The 9,003-nt window shown below is 36.4% G+C and overlaps 1 pseudogene; it reads left to right on the top strand.

Annotated features, from left to right (window-relative positions):
- The first annotated feature begins 718 nt into the window (after positions 1-718).
- LOC115951476 lies at positions 719-2,305 on the top strand (annotated as a pseudogene).
- Positions 2,306-9,003: the final 6,698 nt, after the last annotated feature.

Raw genomic sequence — 9,003 nt, 5'->3', positions numbered from 1 at the left:
TATAATATTAATCATTTATTATAAAATGAAAGTCAAAATTATTCTCGGTCAAAATCATTTATTATAAATTTTCAAAATTAAAAGAACTTTAGGTAATAGAAATCAATGCCAGGAGAAATTATTCTCCAAAAGCATATCATAAAAAAGTAATTTTTAGTAAAAAAATAGTAATTAAAAAATTTATCTATTATATTGATGAATGAAACAAGCCACCCACGAGTCTTACCTAGCTGACATATGGTGCAAATGCATAGAATGGGATTATATCCCACATAACGCACACTTCCTCTTGTGCCACAGTGCAAGACCAACACATGTCTTACCCTAGCCAACGTTATATCTTATATGAGTAATGCTATATTTATAATTTTCATTACAATTTCATAATAAATACTAAATAAAATATTATTATTAATAGGTAACTTAACACACACATTATCGATTTATTTAGCAAAATGTACGATGTTAATGAAACTACAATAGCAATAAGAAAGTTTCAATTTATTTTTAAATGTTCTAGACATATTTTGTAGTTTTATTCCTAGCTTAATTGATATGTTTATCCGTCATAAGGTATATTTGCTTTAGGAAATTTCCTATATATATTCAAACAAGAGCAACATAAATTTGTCAAGCTATATAAAGTTTCCGGGTAGTAAATACGAGGTAGGAAAGCAAAATTACAATATTCAATTGCCTTGTTTCGTGCAAAACCACTATGGCCAGAAGAGAAGCCGGTGAAACAAGCAGCGGTATCTCTGAGGACCTGGAGCTGGATCAGGCAAGGATTAAATCAGTAGTGCACGCAAAAGAAAATGTGAAGCCACCCCGGCCCAAGACCAAAGATACAAAAGGTTATATTCGTGCTCCGAGATCGCGAGAATTACCAAAAGTACTATGAGCCAAGAGTGGTATCATTCGGTCCTATCCATCATGGTGGTGAGAAGTACAGGCTAGGAGAGAAGTACAAGCTTGTGATGACAAATGAGTTCGTCAATGGCAGCGCAGAGAAGATAAGCGGTTTGTACAAAAAGGTTGGGGAGAAGATCACGGAACTGAGGGACTGCTACGAAGAGGAGGTGAACAATGACTTTAAAGATGATAGGCCCTCGCATGGTTGTTATTAGTGGACGGCTGCGCAATACTACAATACATATACTGCGCAGTCAACACAGCCAGCCCAGCCAACCCAGCCGACCCAGCCAGAGCAGATAAGAAAAAGTTCGAAGATCTGAATATAAAACCCGACAGTGTAGCCTTTACTGTCTTTATACAACAGGATTTGTTTTTGCTTGAGAACCAGCTTCCCTACTGTCTGCTCAAATGATTGATGAGATGGAGTGGGAATGCATTCGGGTTGAAGAAATCGATTGAAAATTATATTGAAGGACACGTTAGGGTACCACAACCAGAAGATCTGTCACTAATTCTCAGCTGCGCATGGCTGAGTTCGTTATCATGGAATTGGTCGCAACCGTCTGAGAAAAAGAAGGCCGCCAGTCATCAAATATTGGCTGCGCATGCCTAAGTTTGTTATCATGGTGTCTCTCGCAAAGACGAAAGCGGCGACAAGAAGAAACTAAGCTTCCAGAAAGTGGTCACTTGTCAATACCAATGGATCGATGGAAATAAAGATCCCATCCAACTTCTCGATCTTCTGAGGACTCGACTCTTGGGTAAGCATCAACAAATCATGCCAAAGCAACAAACTAGGCAATCCTATCGCAATGTTCAGGAGCTTCGAGCAGCAGGTATTCATGTGGAACGTAGTAAAAAGGAAGATAGTTGCTTGAGGGACATATCTTTTACTGAACTCTGTTGTTTGGGATACCTTTGGCTTCCTCAATTAACTGTGGATGACTCAACGAGACCAAAGTCCTTGAACTTGATAGCCTATGAGATGTGTCTAGATTTCAAAAATGATTTCGGGATCACCTCTTACATATTTTTTCTTGATTCACTGATCGATGAAGCCAACGATGTTAAGATGCTAAGGAAAGCAGGAATACTCTACAACTGCCTTGGCAGCGATGAAGAAGTGGCTCAAGTCTTCAATGAGATAGGCACCAACTCGGTGCCTAACAACGAAATATATGGCAATATCAGATTTCAAATTCAGAAGCACTACAAGAACAAGTTTATGACCATGTTGGCTCAATTCTATCACGATCATTTCAGCAGCCCCTGGACGTTCATGGCTTTTGTTGGTGCATTGTCGGCACTTGTGCTAACTTTCATTCAGACTAAATATGCCGTCAACTCTCCCCCAGGACCCTGCGATGACGTCTACAAGAAATTCACCTGAAACTAATTATCGACAAGGTAATACTTTATTTGCTGTTTTCTTTTCAAGTGTGTCTAGCTAGCTGATAATTACGTGGTTTCTAGTGGTGCTCTACACTCTCATATAGGGATGGTTCCCACAAGTCAGTCCTACCATGGGATCAATCCCTATTTGAGAGTTCAAAACACTGCTACAAGACTACTTAAATATTACCCTTTTTACGCGACTTTCACCAAATAATAAGGTCAAGGGTCATCCCAAAGCCACATCATCTTATTAATTTGTTTAGCTTGATATTGAAGTTTTCTTGCAATAAGTGAGTGTGGTTGTGCTTTCTAATTTGATGCAATGTGTTTGGATTAGATATAATAGTAAGAGTTTGTATGTGATGTATGTTTTAAGTGTTAATTGTATATAACCCGTGTATATGCATGATACAATTAAATATAATGAGAATTACACATATATAGGTTCAAATTATACATAATATAAGAGTTACACATTTTTTAAGTCATTGATGTATACCTAAAATAGACTTGCCCATACATGATAAATGTTGATTGATTTAAATTAGTCCTTGATAAGAATAATTTATTCAATTAAAAATTTTCATTTTCACTAGTCGAAATCAAGGAATAGAAATAAACATGCATACGTGTGACAGTTACTTTTTTTTTTTTTTTTGAGAGTTCATAAAAGGAATGGAAAGAATTTACAATTATTGAATGTAATTTTTTTTCTTAAATGAGTAAATAATTTGAAAATTCAAAAATCTAATTACTTTTAGGGTCTCATTAATCAAATGAGGACATAATTATATTTAAAATCATGCAATTATCCCTTAAAATTTTCAAAAATTCTCATTTCATCAAAAAAATAAATATCTCCCTACTTTTAAATGTACAAGTATTATGCCCAGGATCTTATAAATCATGATTCAAATATCCCTTTTCCTGTTATTATAATTATCAAATTATATTTAAAAAATAGAATATTAATTACTCCTAATCGCCATGCTCACTAGTTTCACTATCCTCTGTGTTTGTATTCTTTTACTCCCATTTCATTTTTGTCATTCTAGACTTGTCTCATTCTGCTGCATGTTCATATTTTTCTCCACGGTGTGAAGAGCATGGGCTCTTGGGCTTGCATCGCCTCCCTTTATTCACTTCGTGGGCCTGGACACTCTCTTGGCAAAATCCCCTACCCATTCAACCCATTGGGATTCCATTTTAGTTGTTCCTTTTCTTGCCATGCCTATGGGCTTGCCATGTTGGCCCATTGGGTTTATTACCTATTCTTTTGGACTACTACAGCCCATTTACTTACTTTTACCTCTTGTTGGGCCCATGGATCTACTGGTGATTATTCCTACCATGCTAGCCCATTGGATTTATTACCTCTCTTCTTGGGTTTCCACGGCCCATTTAATTTACTTTTACCTCTTGCTGTGCTCATGGGTCTATTGGCTGTCATTTTTGCCATGTTGACCCATTAGGTTTATTACCTCTTTTCTTGGGTTTCCATGGCCCATTTGCCTTGCTTTTACCTCTTGTTGTGACCATGGGTCTGTTGACTGCCATTCTTGTAATGTTAGTCCATTGGATTTATTACCTCTTTTCTTGGGCTTCCATGGCCCATTTACTTTACTTTTACCTCTTATTGTGCCCATGAGCCTACGGGTTACCATTCTTGTCATGTTGGCCCATTGAGTTTACTACCATTTTTCTTGGGCTTCCACGAACCATTTGTTTTGCTTTTACCTCTTCCATTTCTCTTTTTCTCTCACCTTTCCCTATTGTTGGGCTTCTTCTGCCATTGAGCTTTTTGTCAAAAATTGACATCAACACTAGGTAAGACAAAATTATTTTGTTTAAAATTGGTTGATTGGGCATTTTTTTTGTAGCTTTACTACTGGTAATTTTTGTTGTTGAGCTAATTTTTTGGCTCTTGTATATTTTGTTTTAGATTTTTGATCTATAAAATTTTTCATGCTCTTTAAAAGGAGGAAAATTCTAATGCTACAAAAAATTTTACAAATTAGTAATGTGGGGAGTAGTTATTAGTAAGTAAAAAAGTGGTATAAATTGTGAGCCCATATACAAACCAATAAGAATTTTTGCTACCTCAATAGTTTGTAAAAAAATTATAGCTAGAAAAATATAACATTACTCTTAAAATAATCAATTATATTGTTAAGGGGGAAACATGATTTTATAAATAAATTTTTTTTTAAATTAGTACCTATGTATATACTAATTTATATATATATATATAAAAAAAAACAAAGGCATTGCCCCCCTAGATCAAAGAGTATCTCCATCCTGGCTAATACTCCTTGATTTTGCACTATGATTTCATGCTCTAGGAAGGCTTGTGATATTGTACATTATTTTCAATAAGCTTGACCCAAATAGAACATTCATTGGTTTTTGGTATAAGCAGAGTTCGAACCCTGGTCCCTTATTTGAGGGCAAAGGACTTTACCGACCCAAATAGAAAGGTTAGAAAGTTTTTGGTGGGTACATATGTGAAATAAGACAAACACTAACAAATATATAATATAATAAAGTGATCTATACAAATTCGACACTAGAACATACACGCTTCACACATATGGCCAAGGTGGTACACGTGCGTGATCAAGATATTATATTTTGTTGAAATAAAATCAAATATACTAAAGCATAACCCATGGACTATATTTTCTAAATTAGAAACAATTAACTTTTAAAAGAATTTTTTTTAAAGGATTTATGAATTAATTGGAAATTCATGATGTTAAAATTGTTGGGGGAAAATCCTAATTCACTCAATGTCTATGTGTAAATTAAAATATATAACTACCAAGTAATAGCAATATTATGAAAACAAAAAAAATTCCAGCAAACACCACAAAAACACAACCACATAAGAACACCAAATCTTACGTGGAAAACCCTCCAATGTAGAGGGAAAAACCACGGGGCAACTCCGAAAAATATCCACTATGAAATAGAGATTACAACTCTCAAGTTTATGCTAAGCCTAAGTCCACAACAAATTGGATATACAACAAATAAATCTCAATGAGTAAATACAATCTCACCACAAAACCAATAGCAAAATCTTCCTTTGAATCTTCCAACTCTCCATGGTTGTAGCACTCAAAAACACCATAAGAACTCCACCAATTTATCTTTCTTGTGTGTAACTTGAGTAAAGAAAAATGTGACCTTTTTCTTTTTCACTCTCTCACACTCTCACTGTGTTTCTCTTTATCTCTTCGGACTGCACCTCTCAAGGTGAAGCTCTCTCTTTCTCTGTGTCTTGCTCTCTCTAGAACTCACACAAATGGCCAAAAAAAATGGCTCTCTTGCTTCAGCTCTCCAAAAGACTGAATGGCCTTAGTTTCTTTTTTTCTTCTTCTTTTCTTTTCCTTAGCGTGTCTCACATGCCTTGCATCACTTCTTATTAAGAGAAGTCAGATACCTCCCAAGCTTTGGTCATTTCTCAATAAATGAGAAAGCTAGCTTTGAAGACTTTTGGAACAAGCTCATAAATGAGCTTTGACCAATGTGTGTGATGGAATCTAAAGGGTGTCACATACACCCAACAATCTCCCCCTCCAACACACTACAGAGGAGATCTTCAACCCAAGTCTTCAGTTAGAATTCATGTCGGCTAACCCGACACAAATCTTTAGCTTCTCTTTAGACACAACCTTGGTCAACTTGTTAGCTGGATTTTAATCTGTGTGAATCTTCTCTAATTCAAATGACTGTTGCTCAACAACTAGTCTCAACCAATGGTATCTCGCCTCAATGTGCTTCGAGCATGCATGGTACATAGAATTCTTATCTCACCTCAATTACTAGCACTCTGACTATCACAAATAACTACATACCCATCTTGCTTCAAACTCAATTCTTGGAGAAACCGTTACAACCAAAGCATCTCTTTACCTGCTTCATTAGCTGGAATATACTCAGCTTCAGTTGTAGATAAGGCAACACACTTTTGCAATCTTGACTGCCATGATATAGCTCCCTCTACAAAAGTAAATAAATACCCTAATGTAGATTTCCTACCATCAAGGTTACCTGCCCAATCTGCATCTACATAACCCTCCAAAACTGGTTTAGAATCACCAAAAGTCAAGCACAATTTAGAGCTACCTCTCAAATACCTGAAGATCCACTTCACTGCTTCCCAGTGATCTTTGCCAGGATTTACCGTGAACCTGCTGAGGAATAAATAGTTGATGCTATGTCTCCCTTCTCTTTCTTTGATGAAGAACAAGATCTCTTTCTTAACTTGAAATGAGAACTAAGAGTTGTGCTGACTGGCTTGGCATGCTTCATATTGAACCTTTCAAGAACCCGCTCAATATATTTCTCTTGTGATAACCATAGCTTCTTAGCTTTCCTATCACATAGAATCTACATACCCAAAATTTGTCTTGCTGGACCCAAGTCTTTCATATCAAATGACTTAAACAAGTCCTTCTTCAAATTTCCAATCACACCTGCATCTTGTCCTACTAACAACATATCATCTACATATAGCAAAAGAATAAAAAATTTACCATTGGGAAATTTTCTAACATACACACAATGATCTGCATTTGTCCTTGTGTACTCGTGCCCACCATGAATGAGTCGAACTTCTTGTACCACTGTCTTCGAGCTTGTTTCAAGCCACACAAACTCTTCTTTAACTTGCAAACCATGTGTTCTTTCCCTTTCACTTTGAATCTCTCTAGCTAATTCATGTAGATTTCTTCTTTCAAATCACCATGAAGAAAAGCTGTCTTCACATCAAGTTGCTCAAGCTCAAGATCCAAGCTATCTACTAATCCTAGAACTACTCGAATGGAACTCATCTTGACTACTGGAGAGAATATCTCATCAAAGTCAATCCCTTGTTTCTGATTGAAACCCTTGACCACCAATTGAGCTTTATACTTCACTAACTTGTCACCATCTTTCTTTAGCTTGAACACCCATTTGTTTTTCAATACCTTCTTGCCTTTAGGAAGTTCCACCAAGTCATAAGTCTTATTATAGTTTACAGAATTCATCTCTTCATGCATAGCCTTCAGCCAGCTCCGCTTATCCTTATGAGATTGCACTTCCTGAAAACTTTCTGGATCTCCCTCTTCAGTAATCATAGTATACCCAAAAGTGGGATATCTAGTCAATGGACGACGCTCTCTAGTACACCTTTTCACCTAAGGTTCTACAATCTCTAGTGGAGGAGGCTGCTCCCCCTACTCAACACCATTTGTATCTGTCACATAGTCAACATCAATTCCTGCTAGCTCATCAGCATCAAATTTAGTTTGTTCATCACCATAATTCTCATCTTGTACCTCTTTCCTATTTGTGGCATTATCTGAGGAAGAAGAGGTAGGTGTAAAATCAGGAACACCTTCAACTGTAGTTTTAGGCTTCCCAACTTTCTCAAAGTCTGCCAAGTTTTCATTCTCATGAAAACCCACATCTCGACTTCTGACCATCTTCTTTTCTTTTGGATCCCATAACTTGTAACCAAATTCTACACCTCCATATCCAACAAATATACAAGGAGTGGATTTGCTATCAAGTTTCAATCTTTATTACTTAGGCACGTGAACAAATGTCTTACACCTGAATACCTTCAAGTGAGAGTAAGAAACATCTTTCCCTATCCATACTCTTTCTGGGATATCAAAATCCAAAGGAACTGATGGAGATTTATTAATTAGGTAGCATGCAGTCACAACAGCTTCACCCTAGAATGACTTAGGCAGATTAGCCATTCTTAACATACATCTGATCTTCTCAACCATAGTGCAATTCATCCTCTCTACCACACCATTTTGTTGTGTGGTACCAAGAATTGTTTTCTCATGTCTAATACCTTTCTCGAAGCAGTAATTTTTAAATTCATTAGACGTATATTCATCTCCGTTATCACTATAGAGACATTTCAAAGGTTTCCCTTTCTCTCTTTCCACCATGGCATGAAATTTCTTGAAGTGCTCAAATACCTGGTCTTTTGTTTTCAAAACATAAACCCATGCCTTTCGTGAAGCATCATCAATAAATGTAACAAAATATTTATTGCAACCTAAAGTCTCAACATCAATGGGACTACATACATCAGAATAAGCAAGATCTAATACATTGGGTTTTCTAATAGAGAGTATATTAAATGAAACTCTATGTTGTTTACCAAATAAACAAAAATCACAGGGATTTAGTGACATACCTTTGGCAAAGGGAATGAGAGACTTCTTTGCCAAAATCTGCAACCCTTTTTCACTTATGTGCGCCAATCGCCTATGCCACAAGTTAGGCGAAGAATCCTCCTAAGCCACACTAACAACATCCTTGCACAACTTTACTTGTGTCTTGTAAAGTGTACAATAAATCTTCCCTCTAGCAAACACCAATGATCCTTTGGTAAGCTTCCATTTTCCATCACGGAAATAATTGCTATAACCTTCTTTATCAAGAACATGAGTGGAAATCAAATTCAGGCGAATATCCGGAACATGTCTCCCATCCTTCAAAATTAGGGTGTATCCAATGTTAGCCCTAACACAAATATCATCAATTCCTACAATGTCGGCATAACTATCATTGCCCATCTTCACTCTCCCAAAGTTTCCTGCTTTGTATGAAGTGAATAACTCCTTTCTTGGAGTGACATGGCATGAAACAGCTGAATCAATCACCCATTCAACATAAGGA

The sequence above is a fragment of the Quercus lobata genome, chromosome 7 (genome assembly GCF_001633185.2).
Source record: "Quercus lobata isolate SW786 chromosome 7, ValleyOak3.0 Primary Assembly, whole genome shotgun sequence".
Taxonomy (NCBI): Eukaryota; Viridiplantae; Streptophyta; class Magnoliopsida; order Fagales; family Fagaceae; genus Quercus; species Quercus lobata.
This window is presented reverse-complemented; position numbering and strand designations above follow the sequence as displayed.